General features: G+C 33.4%; 1 pseudogene; it reads right to left on the bottom strand.

Annotated features, from left to right (window-relative positions):
- Positions 1–7,040: 7,040 nt before the first annotated feature.
- LOC107625785 (receptor-like protein 6) lies at positions 7,041–14,699 on the bottom strand (annotated as a pseudogene).
- Positions 14,700–16,154: the final 1,455 nt, after the last annotated feature.

The following is a 16,154-nucleotide window of genomic DNA, read 5'->3' as shown; positions in this document are numbered from 1 at the left end:
TCTTGGCCGGTTCAGCGGTTTTCGAACGGTTTGCAGATGGGCGGTTATTAGTGGCAGACCGAACTGTTTTCATTGCCGGTTCCCGATTCGACCGGTTCAATCGGCCGGTTCGGTCCAGTTTTTAGAACATTGCTTATTACTATCAACTCCTATTTTCTAATTAAAAATTTCTTGATAATAATGTTTATATAGTCTCATGTGGATTATAAATGTATTGTCTAGTCACTGAGTTGCAAAACTCACCCTATTTTTCTAAAAATATTTTTTCAGGAACAAATACTTGACTATGTGAGATTTTCTGTTCAAGAGAAACGATCTGCACTGAGTACTTATTCTTTGTCAAGTTCCTAGAAGTATATGCTTCATATGTCACAGGCAGAATGCATCCATATTTATTTACTTTACCTTTTATTAAAAATATGTAATTATTCATTTTAGAAACTGTAAATTTATTTAAAATATTTGTAACTTTCTTATTCAACTTATATTTGAGTCGGTTAGGCTTGCTTGGGGATTATTTTCTTGAGCGCCGGTCATGGCTCATTTTTGGTGGTGACAAATATGTTTTATTTGGTCTGATTCTGGCTTCCTCGTTGTCTTCAATGGTACGACGCACAAACATGCTTAGCTCCCTGTGTTTTTTAAGCATCTCTGCTCGATCTAGACAACAAGGGCATGAATGATTCAGAATAACTTTCAAAATTGTCCAAAGACCAATGTTCTTCAATATATGTACATAAATCTCGGCAGGACAGTTTATTCTAGCCGAGGGGTTTGTCTTTAGAGTTGGAGATATCTTAGATTTCCACTTCCCTCTCTACTACATGTAATTAGTTGATTCTTAATCTCATTTCTCTTCCGAGTGGTGTTCCTTATTTTCGTAGAAAAATCAGCAAGTTTAGAATAATCTTTGTATAACTTTTCAACTTCTTCTAGTGTCTTGAAAGTCGTCCCAACCTTTGGAATAAATTGTTTGTCTACAACACACCTAGACTGTAAAATGAACCAAAATATTGTTATAACAACACCATTGTGTAATAACTAATGAACCGAAACATGTGCATTCTGTAAATTCAAAAACTTCAGCATTCTATCCAAATTCTATTCATTATCACTTTATTTAATTACGTTCAATTCAAAATCGTTGAAGAATGAGCCAAAAATATTATCAAAATAAAACCATTGTATAAATACCAAATGAACCGAAAATTGTCCATTATATAAATTTAAATTCAGAAACTCCTGCATCTCGAATGAACTAAAAATATTATCAAAACAAAACCATTGATAATACCAAATAAACCGAAAATGGTGTTCCTAAACAAATGGATTTAACGATTGCATTCCATTCCATTGAATTCAAAATTGAATAATCCAAACCTCGTCCACTTGATTCGATTCAAAAGAATAATCCAAATCGCTCTCATTCAACTAATTTGAACTTGAATCATTCATTTTTTTGATACGCTATTGAAATCTGAAAACAAAACAAAAAAATCTGAAATCTAAAAATGAAGAAGAAAACGAAGAATATAAATGCAATGCCGATCAAAATCTGAAAACGAAAAAGAAAACAAAGTTTTATGAAGAAGAAAATCAGAGCAGAGAAGAACGACGAGAAGCTTTATGTTGAGGAAGAAGAACGAAGAGAAGCTTTACATTAAGAAAGAGAAGCTCTACGTTGAGAAAGAAACTTTACGTTAAAACGTGGTGGGTACGTGAAGCAAAAAGAATTTGGTTGACTTGGTTAAGAAAATTACATGGATGTGGAGCATTATTGATAAATAAAAGGGTAAAGTAATATCTTTAGTTTTAATATTTGGACTAAATTTTAATTTGGTCTCTAATATTTTAAACATTTTTTAAAAAGAAATTCAAACGGATTCTTTGACACGAATAATTAATGAAACGAGTAACGTTATTATTAACAATATTATGGTTAAGTTATATCTTCTTCTTTATGTTAGAAAAATATAGTCGAAACCTTCTTATAATACTTCTACTTCTTCTTAATCTTCTTTTTGCACAAAAAAAATTCTAAAATTCTATCAATCAATCATTAACGATCCAAAATCAAAGAAAAAACTTTTAATTAAATTGATGATCGTTGATGAATCGATTTTATTTACACACTAAAATCAATGTTATTGACTCTTTAATATGCTAATTGTTCATATTAAATTTAATGGTGGGACAATATTAAATTCGTTTAAAACTTTTTTCAAATAAAATAGGACGTTTTTAAAACTGAAATAGAACATTTAAAATGTTAATGACCAAATTAAAATTTAGCATAAATATTAGAGATCAAAATAATATTATTCTAATAAAATTTTGTGTAATATTCTTTGCAGCCTGACTGCTTAATCTTTTCAAGAATTTTGATATACATATTTAATTAAGTGGCTGATATAGTTCCAAATTTGGACTAATATGGTTATTTGGCAAATCAAGATATAATAGAATTTTCGTTGGTTTTTCAGAAAATGTGGAATTAATCAGCCTCCATGACCAAAATATATTTTTTCAGGTCATGCTTTTGTAATACCGTTATTGTAGATTTTTCTTTTTTGAATTAAAGTTTAAAAAAGTGATTATAGATTATTTTATATCACGGTTCAAAATCATAAGTATAGATATCTTTAGGTTATGATTTTTAAATGTAACACAAAAAGTTATGATCTAAACGCTAGAATAATTTTATTATAAGATTATGTTTCAAAATTATGATCTTCTTGAACATCTATTGTAATAATTGGGTGACAGAACTATTTTAATTTATAGAATCACAGTTGAAACCATAAGTATAAATTAAAAAATGTGATTATAGGAAATAAAAGACAATTCAGTCACTTGATTTTATGATGACTCATTAACCACTTTAATTTGATAGCATGACCCATGCATGTCTTTGGTGGAATTTGTGAATTGATTTAGTTAGTTGGAACTCCATATATAACTTGAGTCTTCCATTGTTCAACTACTATATATATATAGTGGCTATACAAGCTTCTAGAAAGTATATGCTATGGTTTATAGTGCATGGTGGCCAAGTGAGATCAAACTACCATGGATCATTATCCTCCACTTTCTAATTCTCTGTCTTAAGAGAGTATTTTTCGAACCCATAAAAATAACTTAATTCACTTTTTTTTCTCACTCCTTGCTTTTCCTACTAATTTCCTTTTCTATTTAAAAATGAGTTTGATCCCCTTTCTCGGTTTACCTATTATTATTATTTATGCTTTGACAATTTTTATCTACTTTTCGATTATATCTTTTAAATTTTCTTTTAAAAATTTTAAATGCAGAGAAACTAAAAATAAAAATATAGAAAGTAGATCTAAGCAATTGATTGTATTTATAAATTGGGGAGATCTCTGGTGGCTTAAATTGTAGTGGTTAAAAGTAATTTTTTGTTGATCAACAAGTGCTTTATCGACATCTGACGCCGGTCAATGCAAGAGAAGCGTTAGTCATAAAACTAATAAACGAGATTATTATGTAAAATGATAATTCCTGCGCTAAGGACAAAAACATAAGTAAATACCCAAAAATTGTTTTTTATTTATGTGGATCATTAATTTATTATTGCATCATAGTCTTTATTTTGATGAATTTTGTTTATTTCTTTAAAATTGTATAATAATATATGTAGTTTCACGATCATTTAAAAATAATACAAAAAATATTTAAAATTATATTTAAATTAAATATTATTTTAAAATTTTAAATTTATTTTAAATATAATCAATTAGATGTAGTTTGAAAACACACACACACAGATATATATATATATATATATATTTTTTTTAAAATTTTAGTATTTATATTTAGAATTATATTTATTAATTTAAATTAAATAGTGTATAATTTTAAATTATAAATTAGTATATGTAACCAAAAAAATTATATTAATTAGATTATTATTAATTTTAAGAGTAACTAATTAAAATTAAACTCTAAAAAATTTATTTCTATTAAGCATGAAAATTCTACCATTAATTTTTTATGAAATATTCAAAATGTAACCTAAATCATAGTAGTTTTTTAATATTTTCTATATGATTAAAATAAAAAACCAAAAAAAATTTATTTTTAAAAGTTCATTAAATTAATAGATTAAAAATTTATATTTAATAATATATAATAGATTTAACTATTTCTCCCGGAATATATATCTAGAATTTCTTTAAATTTTAAACTATTTTAATTTATTTATTATCTATGTAATGCATGATTAATATCAGTTATCTACTAATTTTATTTAAGTTATAACTACATTAGAATAAAATATTTTTAAGTAAATAAAAAATTGATATTCATCTTCATTTAAGATTTTGTCAACAAAAATTTAAGTTAATTATTTTTTATTGGTGCCATAAAATAAAAGTAACAAAAAAAATTATCAATATTTATTTAAAAAAAATCGATAAAATGATAAGTTTTCAATTTTTATTTTCTAAAAATTTTTTTTATAACATTTTTAACTTATACTTTAGAGATTTTTACGACCATGTATTTAATTATTTTAATTATTTTTTAATATTTAATATTTTATTTATAATTATTTTTTATTATTTTTATTTTTATCTCATTTGACATCGAACTTGTTATAAAATTAGAATATTTAGTATTAAAAATTTAAACCTAATGCAAACTCAGGCAAGTTAGATAAATTGAGGGAAACATGGTTGAGCTTCATTTTGTGTGACACAACAAATTTATCATCTTTTCCTGTGCTGTTATTGACATTAGACAAGAAAATCAATGTTTTCGATAACTTTAATAAGTTATGTTCTTATAATTAACTACATATTCCTTTCACGTGTCAATTTCTCTTTTAAAATACGTTATTTAGTTATCTTAGCTATGAAACAAAATACGTTTTGACGTCTATGGTAAATAAATTTATTTTGTGATTAAGATGGCTAGATAACATATTTTAAAGGATAAATTAACATATAAAGGAAATATGTAGTTGACGGTAAGAATATGACTTATTAAAATTATGGAAGACATTGATTTTTTGTCTAATGTCAACAATAGCACAAGAGAAGATGATAAATTTACTGTGTCACAAAAAGTGAAGCTCAACAATGCTTCCCTCAATTTATCTAACTTGCCTGAGTTTGCATTAGGTTTAAATTTTTAATACTAAATATTCTAATTTTATAACAAGTTTGATGTCAAATGAGATAAAAATAAAAATAATTATAAATAAAATATTACATCTACTTAAAAAATAATTGAGATAATTAAATACATAGTTGTAAAAATCTCTAAAGTATAAGTTAAAAATGTTATAAAAAATTTTTTTTTAGACAGTTAAAAATTGAAGACTTAACACTTTATCGATCTTTTCTTTTTTAAAAAATAAATATTGATAATTTTTTGTTACTTTTATTTTATGGCACTAATAGAAAAATAATTAATTTAAATTTTTGTTGACAAAATCTTAAATGGAAGTGAATATCAAATTTTTATTTACTTAGAAAATATTTTATTCTAATATAGTTATAACTTAAATAAATTAGTAGATAATTGATATTAATCATGCATTATATATATAGATAATAAATAAATTAAAATAGCTTAAAATTTAAAGAAATTCTAAATATATATCTAGGATAAATAATTAAATCTATTATATATTATTAAATATAAACTTTTAATCTATTAATTTAATGAACTTTTAAAAATAAACTTTTTTTTTTGGTATTTTAGTTCAATCATATAAAAAATATTAAAAAAAACCTACAATGGTTTAGGTTACATTTTGAATATTTCATAAAAAATGTAGAATTTTCATGCTTAATAGAAATAAATTTTTCAGAGTTTAATTTTAATTAGTTACCTTTAAAATTAATAATAAACTAATTAATATAATTTACATATACTAACTTATACTTAAAATTATGCACTATTTAATTTAAATTAATAAATATAATTCTAAATATAAATGCTAAAATTTAAAATATATGTGTTCAAACTACATCTAACTGATTATATTTAAAATAAATTTAAAATTTTAAAATAATATTTAATTTAGATATAATTTCAAATAGCTTTTTGTATTATTTTTAAATAAACGTGAAATTACATATTATTATACAATTTTAAAGAAATAAACAAAATTCATCAAAACAAAGGTCATGATCCAATAATGAATTAATGACCCACATAAACAAAAAACAATTTTTGAACATGCATTTATGCTTTTTTCCTTGTTGCAAGAGTTATCGCTTTACATAATAGTCTGGTTCATTTAGTTTTATGACTGCTTCTCTTACATTTTCTTGTGCGCTAGATGTCAACAAAAAATCATCTTTAACAACCATAATTTAAGCCACAAGAGATCTCCTCTTATAAATTATGTGAATACCAATTCTTTTGTCTAACAAATGAATACTACAATACTTACAGTCATAAGTCATAATGCAATAAAAACAAGAACTCAATTGAAAAAGTAGTAAAAATAAAATAAAAAAAATGGTTATAAATTCTTTTAATGAGAAAAATTATGTTCTCCAATAATTTGGATGAAAAGTCACAGCAAATTGCAGTGTATATACTCTAACACACCAAATTCATATACTTCATGAGTTTAACTGCCGAAAGATGGAATAAAGGCTAATTATTTAGTCCAACATTCTCGATTGCTTGTAGAAATAAAATGGTAGAATCATAGTTTCAAATTTCAATCTCAAAAGAAAAACCAAATTCAATGTATATAAAAGTCCTTTCAATGGAACAAATTTATATTAGCATGGAGAACTTCAGCCTCTAATAAATACTAAACTAGATATATGTTGTGATATTATTTTAGCAAAAGAATTAAACACAACCCAACAATATAATTATTAACGCTTAGTACAAACTAAAAACCAAAACCAAAGACACTCACACACATGATAATTTAATAGCACAATACATATCCAAAAGCTGAGAATGAAAACAAGTAAAACTATTACATATCCCACACATTTTTTTTTCATGCATCAATGGCATCATCAACAGTTTTAGATACTAAAGAATGACTAATACCTCCTCCATACCAGAACCTTGTAATTTTGGCCTCCACGCCTTTCAAAGTTATGAGTTAGTTGAGGAAATATCCGACAAAGAATTTTGTCCAGAAATTGACAATAGTGCACCCTCCATTTCTTCCAAAACAAGAGGGGTCCAAAGATAATTCCAAGCCCAAAAACCAATCCCATTTCTGCACTCACAAGATTCCAATGAACTTCACAAGCTAGGCTTCCACATTGTGGCATTTCAGGTGGTGGCAGTGCATGCATTCCATGACTTGGACTTTTGGTTAGTCGGGGTCCATACAACCCATCATTTTCTTCAAATGAACTTGCTTCAAATGACTGAAGCTGAGTACCTGTTGGGATCTTACCTGTCAGATGATTGAAGGAGAGGTTCAGATATGATAGGAAGTTCAAATTGGCAAGCTCTGGGAATTTCTCCTTTCAATGAGTTCATTGACAGGTCTAATGACTCAAGCTGATTCAAATTCCCTATAGAAGATGGAATTTGACCTGAAAAAGCATTGTGTGACAGGTTCAGCAAATATAGTGCTTTGAATTTCATTAGTTCTATTGGTATTGGTCCTTCAAATTGATTGTATGAGAAATCAATCGAAGTGAAGATTGTTAGGATTTTAACCAACTCCATTTCTTGACCTTTGCTTATGACTGTTACTGAATCTTGATAATATATTGGGTCACTGTTATCACGACCAAATTGGATATTGCTTAGCTCAGAGTTTGCTCCATCATCATTGGATATCATCTTCTTCCATCCTCTGAACCATTTGACAGGCAGTTCACCACTAAAGTTGTTAAAAGCTGCATCAACAATCTGAATTATGTTCCAAACACCATTGTCTTTAGGACATCCCATTGGACCATGGAATTTATTGTTCCGCAAAACCAGGACAAGAAGCTTGGATATGTGACTCAGAAAGCAAGGAAAGGCACCAACAATTTGATTTCTTCCAACATCTAATACCTCTAAGGCAGTGCAATGTGCAAGAGACTTGGGAAGTGGCCCGGCTAATCGATTTTCATTGAGAACAACAGTATGTAGAGCACATGAACTTGGAAATGTGTCAGGGATATGGCCTGTTAATTCATTGTTCCCAAGATTCAATACCCCAAGGGTCTCACCTAAGTTCATTAAACAATGGGTAACTTTGCCAGATATTTTGTTATGAGAAAGGTCAAGAACTTGAAGCTTTGAAGCACTGCACAAGGAATGAGGGATGCTGCCATGAAAACTATTGTTTGCAAGAGAAAGATAAAGTGTATTAGACATGTAATGACCAATGTCTACTGGGATGACAGAGCTAAAATTGTTGCTTGAGTAATCCACAACAGCAGCATAATGGAGAAAACCTGGGAATGGCCCTTGCAGTTGATTGAATTTGTTAGAGAATCGTTAGCATCAATTAGGATCAATTAGTATCGTCTATATTTATGTAGTATATCTGTACATTAATTATAGGATTCTATGCCTTTATTACTCTGATTCATTTAGCACCTATAAATACCTCTTGTATATTGTACTTTTCATCACAACTCAATCATACACCTTTCAGATTACTCTCTCAGTCTCTTGTTTCTAACATGGTATCAAGAGCTTAGGTTCCTTTTTTTTCAATGAATATTAGTTCATAGCCTCATTGTTTTTATTCCTTTCCGGCAGTGTTCTTTGGCCTCCTTTTTCGTTCTCTTCTCGACGCTTTGGTTCGTCACCCCCGTAACCATCTTGTTCGCCTTGTCGCCATGATTCCAACGCAACCAGACCCGCCGCCATCCGCCGCCGGACGCGCCGCCACGCGCCGCCGAAAGATGCTGCTACGACCAGGTTGTTCTCCCTTCCAGCTTCCACCCGTGCCTCTTTGCTCTCGATTTTCGCTTTGTTACTGACGCTTTGGTTCGTCACCTCCGGCATCATTGTGTTCTCCTCTTCGTCGGCTTTCCAACGCCGCCGGGATCTCCGCCATAAGCCTCCGGACGCGCCGTCACGCGCCGCCGGAATTCTGCTGCCCGCCTCCCTTGTTTCTCCTCAGAAGGTTCAGCAGCCGTTGGATCCGAGATTCAATCGGACGATCCTCGCGTTGCCACGTGTCGTGTTGCAGCTCCCTTGCCCGACCCGCGCACGCCCGCCCCGACCCGCGCCCTCCCGGTCCGACCCACCCGCGCCTCCACCTGGCTGCCAGCGTGTCTCTCTCCCTCCTCTCAGGTGATGCCACATGTCCTTGTGTTGCTGACGTGGCTGCTGACGTGGTGCTGACGTGGCAGACAAGTGGGACCCTCCCTAAGGTTTTTTGGTGAGCTCTTTCCAATTTTGCCATCCGTTTCCTCATTTTCTGCTCAGAAATTGCAGTTTTTCTCTCCTCTCCTTGTTCTCTATGACTACTTTTATGGAAAAGTCAGATGTCTTTGCTGCCACAGACAGAAAGGGAGCCTTCTGTCGCAACTGTAACCGTTTCGGGCACCCGTTCTCCAGCTGTCCTTCTGTTGAATGTCACACATGTCACCAGAAAGAGCATATTAGCTACCATTGTTCACAGTTGTTCTGCCGTTATTGCAAGCTCTCGAGACATTTGCTTACTACCTGTCCTACTCGTCCACCACGTCCTGCGTCTGCTTCTGCTGTTGCTGCTACTATTGAACCTACCACTATCTCTCTATCTGATATTGCATCTCTTCTACAGCGTCTTCTCTCTGTTTCTGGTAATACCCCTGCTGCTTTATCGAGCCCTCCAGGTACTTCTAAATGGTACTTTGACTCGGGTTGCTTTAATCACATGTCTCCGTTGCGTAATATTTTCTCGTCCATGTCTGCAACTACACATGGACCTTCTGTCAATACTGCAAATGGCTCCCTCTTGCATACAACACACAAGGGTTCTATATCTCAGTCATCTCTTAATCTTCCTGATACTTACTACATTCCCAAATTAAACTTCAATCTTATTTCTGTTGGTCAACTTGTTGATCTGGGTTTTGACGTCACCTTTTCTGTTTCTGGTTGTCGTGTACAGGATCCTCGGACGGGACAGATCATCGGGACTGGACGTAAGGTCGGAAGGTTGTTTGAACTCGAAAGTCTTCATATTCCTCTTGTACCAAATCTCTGTGCTGCTTCTTCTCCCTCTACCCTTCACTTATGGCATCAACGTCTTGCCCATACCTCCTTAGGAAAACTGCGTCCTCTTGTATCTTAGGGTGTTTTAGGTCAGGTTCCGAATGAATCTTTTGACTGCATTTCTTGCCAAACTGCCAAACAACCTGCTTTATCTTTTCACAATAATTCATCTCTTGCTTGCTCTCCTTTTGATCTCATTCACTCTGATGTTTGGGGCCCCGCTCCCACTCCCTCTATGGGCGGAGCTCGATACTTTGTCGTTTTCATTGATGATTATTCCCGTTTTACTTGGGTTTATTTGATGACTAATCGCCATGAGTTGCCTCAGATCTATATCAACTTTGCTACTATGATTAAAACTCAGTTTTCCAAGGCCATTAAGGTTTTCCGACGTGATAATGCTATGGAATACCGTGATTCCAAACTCTTAGCCTTTATTGCAGAACAGGGTACTCTGTCTGAGTTTTCTTGTCCTGGTACGTCTCAACAAAATGGTAGATCTGAACGCAAACACCGTCACATTCTTGACTCCGTCCGTGCAATGCTCCTTTCCTCTTCGTGTCCTGAGCGTACTTGGGGTGAAGCTGTTCTTACTGCTGTTCATGTTATCAATAGACTCCCTTCTTCTGTTCTTGGTAATGTTACTCCCTTTGAGCGTCTTTATCATACCCCCCAGATTACAGTTCTCTTCGAGTTTTCGGTTGTGTATGTTTTGTTCTTCTTCAGCCTCATGAACATAGTAAACTTGAACCTCGGGCTCGTATGTGTTATTTTCTTGGTTATGGTACTGAACACAAGGGTTATCGTTGTTGGGATCCTCTTTCTAAACGTATTCGTATATCTCGTCATGTTGTCTTTTGGGAGCACCACATGTTTTCTCGGTTCTCATCCTTTGAGTCGATTCCTACTACTCAGTCACCTTTGTTTACTAACCCCAATGTTGATCTTTTTCCTAGTGATGATTCTACAGGTTCTATCTCGAGTGACCCTCCACAGCCTCCTGTTCCTCCGCCTTCTCCATCTCCCGATGATTCCAGACCGGACGATGATCCTGCTCCTACCGTCATGCCTCCTCCTCCCGCTCGTTCTTCTAGGGTAAGGAATCCACCTCCTCATCTTCTTGATTACCATTGCTTTTCTACTATTCTTCATCAACATGAACCTAAGACATTCAGAGAAGCCTCCTCAAACCCAAATTGGCAACAAGCAATGCAAGAAGAATTACAGGCACTTGAAAAAGCACATACTTGGGATCTGGTTGATCCTCCTTCTGATCAGGAAGTTGTGGGCAGTAGATGGGTATACAAGATCAAAACTCGCTCTGATGGCTCTATTGACCGTTATAAGGCCCGCTTGGTTGCTCAAGGTTGTACGCAAGAGTATGGTATTGATTATGAAGAGACTTTTGTCCCTGTCGCTCGCCTTACGTCTGTTCGAGCTCTTCTTGCCATTGCCGCGGTTAAAAAATGGTCTCTCAGTCAGATGGATGTGAAGAATGCACTTCTTAATGGGAATTTGAAAAAGACAGTCTATATGAAACCACCTCCGGGATATCCTTGTCCTTCTGATAAGGTTTGTCTCCTTCGCAAGGCACTTTATGGACTTAAGCAAGCTCCTCGTGAATGGTTTGACAAGTTCAGCACTACCATATGCAGTCTTGGTTTTACTTCTAGCCCTCATGAGAATGCACTCTTCATTCGTAAAAGCGAACGTGGAGTTGTTCTTCTACTTTTGTATGTTGATGACATGATAATCACTGGGGATGATGTTGATGGTATCTCTGCTCTCAAGGCCTCACTTCACCGTACCTTTGAGATGAAAGATCTTGGTTCTCTCAGCTATTTTCTTGGTCTCGAGGTCATCTCCACCGATGATGGCATCTATCTCTCTCAGGCTAAGGATGCTTCAGATCTTCTTGCTCGTGCTGGGATTACAGATAGTCGCACTGAGTCTACTCCTCTTGAGCCTAATATTCGATTTACCCCTATGGATGGCACTGTTTTGGATAATCCGACTCTCTATCGCAGTTAGTTGGCGGTCTGGTCTATTTGACTGTCACCCGACCATACATCGCCTATCCGGTTCATGTACTTAGCCAGTTCTTGTCAGCTCCTCGTACTACTCACTATGCAGCAGTTCTACGCATTCTTCGCTACATCAAAGGCACTCTCTTTCATGGTCTTTATTTTTCTGCCCATTCCTCTTTGTCTCTTCAGGCTTACTCCGATGCTGATTGGGCTGGTGATCCCATTGATCGTCGTTCTACTACTGGTTACTGTTTGTTTCTTGGCGACGCTCTCATTTCTTGGCGTGCTAAGAAGCAAACGTTCACTGCTCGCTCAAGCACAGAAGCTGAGTACCGTGCCCTCGCTGACACTACTGCTGAAGTTGTCTCGGTTCGTTGGCTCCTTGAAGATTTGGGTGCTCCTCAGTCGTCCCCTACTGATATTTTTTGTGATAACCGCAGTGCTATTCAGATCGCCCATAATGATGTCTTTCATGAACGCACCAAACACATTGAGCTTGATTGTCACTTTGTTCGGCAACGTATCCTTATTGATGCTATTCATCTCATTACTGTTGGAACACTAGATCAGACTGCTGATATCTTCACGAAAGCTCATCACCCGACTCGTTTCCGGACTTTGTTATCCAAACTCAAGTTGGTATCCTTAGCTCCCACTTGAGTTTGAGGGGGGATGTTAGAGAATCATTAGCATCAATTAGGATCAATTAGTATCGTCTATATTTATATAGTATATCTGTATATTAATTATAGGATTCTATGCCTTTATTACTCTGATTCATTTAGCACCTATAAATACCTCTTGTATATTGTACTTTTCATCACAACTCAATCATACACCTTTCAGATTACTCTCTCAGTCTCTTGTTTCTAACAGAATTGAAGAAAAATGGTGTCCAAATTTTGAGTAAGGTTCTGCAATGGCCCTTCAAAATTAGTTAGAAAATTGTGAGAGACATCAAGATAGCCAAGACTATATAGTCTCCAAATCCAGTTGGGTACTGTTCCTTGAATCTGGTTATATGAGAGGTCCAGCTCATTTAAACCAGATTGGTACCTCAAGAAACCAGGGAAAGTTTTCAAGTTGCAGGATGCCAAGTTTAGACTGCGTAGCTGTGGAAAGGTGGAAAGTGCAACATCTGTGAAATTCACATCATCTATCTTGTTGAATGAAAGGTCTAAATCATTTAAGTTTTTGAGTTGAACAAGTGCATCTATCTGCATTGCCCCACTGAACTTGTTTGAGGAAAGATCAAGTTCATTAAGTCCACTATGTTGGATGATAGATGGAGGTATTGGCCCTGACAATTTATTATTGCTTAAATTGAGAGAAGCAAGCCCTCTAAGCTGGAAGATAGGTGGTGGTATAGACCCTGATAGATTATTGCAACTTAAATCAAGGTACTCTAGTTTAGAGGTAAATACATCTGTGAACTCTTCCAATTTACTAAATTGATTGTTGGAAAGATCAACATATTGCAATGATGGGATCATGAAAAGAGATGAAGGGATGGTGCCACTAATGGAATTGTAACTCAAGTCAATACTGGAAAGACTTTGCATTCCTTCAAAAAGAGCAGATGATGAAATTGGACCAACAAAGTTGTTGTTTGATAAATCCATTTCCTTGAGCTCTGTTAGTTTTGAAAATGAGATGGGAAGTGTTCCACTGAAGTTGCAATTATAAAGATATAATATTGATAAATTCACCATGTTACCCATAGAAAGAGGAAGTGTTCCAGAAAATTTTGTATGACCTACTATTATGGTATGAAGAGATCCATTGAGTGGAAAGTCCAAAAAGGAACCATGGAGGTCTTGATTTACTGAGATGTCAATATATGACAAAGTTGTAATATGAAAGATTTCTGGAGGAAATGTTCCCATCAACCCACAGTCCGACATGCTCAATTCTTCGAGGCGAGGCAGCAGCAGCAAAGCATTGTACCATTCATGTCCCTCACCTGATATTGATACCCCATCCAGATACAATTTTCTGATACTGGTGAGGTTTTGAACAAGCTTTCGTTCGAAAATTTCGAACCTCGAGTGGTGAGTCTAAAGATATGCCATAAAATGAGAGATCAAGAGTAACCAACCTTGTAAGTTGAGAAATTTCTATTGGAACTTGTCCCACAAAGCCAGCACCTGACAAGTTCAAATAAGTTAAGGTCTCCAATTTGTTGAACTTGGATGGAATGGAAGAATTGAAGTCATTGGAAGCCAAATTCAAACTCTGGAGATGTTGGAGACTGAAAAGGCTGCTTGAATTTTGTAATGCACCTTGGATGTTTTCGTCAATCAAATCAAGAGCAATAACATGAGCCTCATCGTTGCAGGTTACACCACTCCAATCACAGCATCCAATACTTTGATTCCATGTCTTCAACTTGGTGGAATAATCAGGGTCGAACGTGAGACTGTTCTTGAATTGCAGCAACAAGGACCTCTCATCATCACCGGAAACCATTGATATCACCAATAACAATAAGATTGGTTGAATCTTCATTGCTTTATGAGAATGTTTTGGTGTTTGGTACTGCAACTTGAAAGCTAACACCAATTTTAGCTTCATTTATAGTGCAACTCCAATGCACCTTCTCAGAAACTTTCGCGCCAAAATTAGTCTTGTAGAGTTTATCTTAATATTACTTTTTCATTTTAGTGATGAATTTATTGACTTGTGTGTCCACTGAATTTGCATTTCACACGTTCATCAATCTTATTATGATATGCTTTTCACACTAATAATCAATGTGGTTGGAGAAACCTTCATATTATTTGAACTAAACCACTTCCTTATTGTGTATGTGTAATCATAACATATCATCGCATCCACTAATGTTCACTCAGCTTATATCTCAACTAATATAATACTTAATTCAATTTTTAACTACTACTTGATTAATCAACTTTGAATATTTCAATTCATGTGTTTTAATCGCTGTATATCAACTTTTCATAACTTTAGCTAATAACATAAAATTTTACAAATAATTATTACAATGTTTTGGTTTCTTACAAAATTCTCAACTTGATAAATTAAAGACTAATTTATTACAGATTTGAATAATTTTTGCAATTATTGTAGCATGTGATTAGTTTATTTCCCGGATAAAACCATCATACTAGAAGTTTGACTCAGATTTTGTAATTTAAAATTGTTCAAAATATATATACTAATTTCTAATCAACGCATTGTTGTAAGTTTGCACTCGCATTGTTCAAAATATATATACTAATTCCTATAAACCATAGCATATACTTTCTAGAAGCTTGTAGTAGCCACTATATATATAGTTTATCAACGGATCAAATTTTCATAATTAAAACAATGGAAGACTCAAGTTATGGAGTTCCAACTAAATCAATTCACAAATTCCACCAAAGACATGCAACTTTTTGTGTCATGTTTAAAAATTATAACCTAATTACAACGAATTTAGATCTTCTAAATTCTAAATTTGTATTTTAGAGAGTAAAGTGTGATCTTCTATTTTTGAATAGTTTTTCTCTCATATTTATTTTTGATCTTACTTATAAAATAAATGGTAAAAGATCACACTTTACTCTCTAAAATAAAATTCAAACTTTAAAGAATCTAAATCCGATTTATAGTGCATGGTGGCCAAGTGTGATCAAACTACCATGGATAGTTATCCTCCACTTTCTATGTAAGAGACAGTATTTTTTGAACCCATAAAAATAACTTAATTCACTTCTTTCTTCTCTCTCCTTGTTTTTCTACTAATTTCCTTTTTTATTTAAAAATAAATTTGATCCATTTTTTTGTTTACCTATGTTTTTTTAAACAAAAGGTTCAACATAACAAAGTAGAACAATTAAAGAATACACAGTTACTAGTCAAATATTTAAAGATTAATCCATAATTATTTCTGGCATTGCTATTATCAACTAAGAAAATAAAAATTAACCCACTCTGTGTAATTCTTAATTGACTTGT

The sequence above is a fragment of the Arachis ipaensis genome, chromosome B2 (assembly GCF_059453495.1).
Source record: "Arachis ipaensis isolate K30076 ecotype BB chromosome B2, ASM5945349v1, whole genome shotgun sequence".
NCBI lineage: Eukaryota > Viridiplantae > Streptophyta > Magnoliopsida > Fabales > Fabaceae > Arachis > Arachis ipaensis.
Note: the sequence above shows the minus strand (reverse complement) of the source record. Positions and strands in the feature narration are given on the sequence as shown.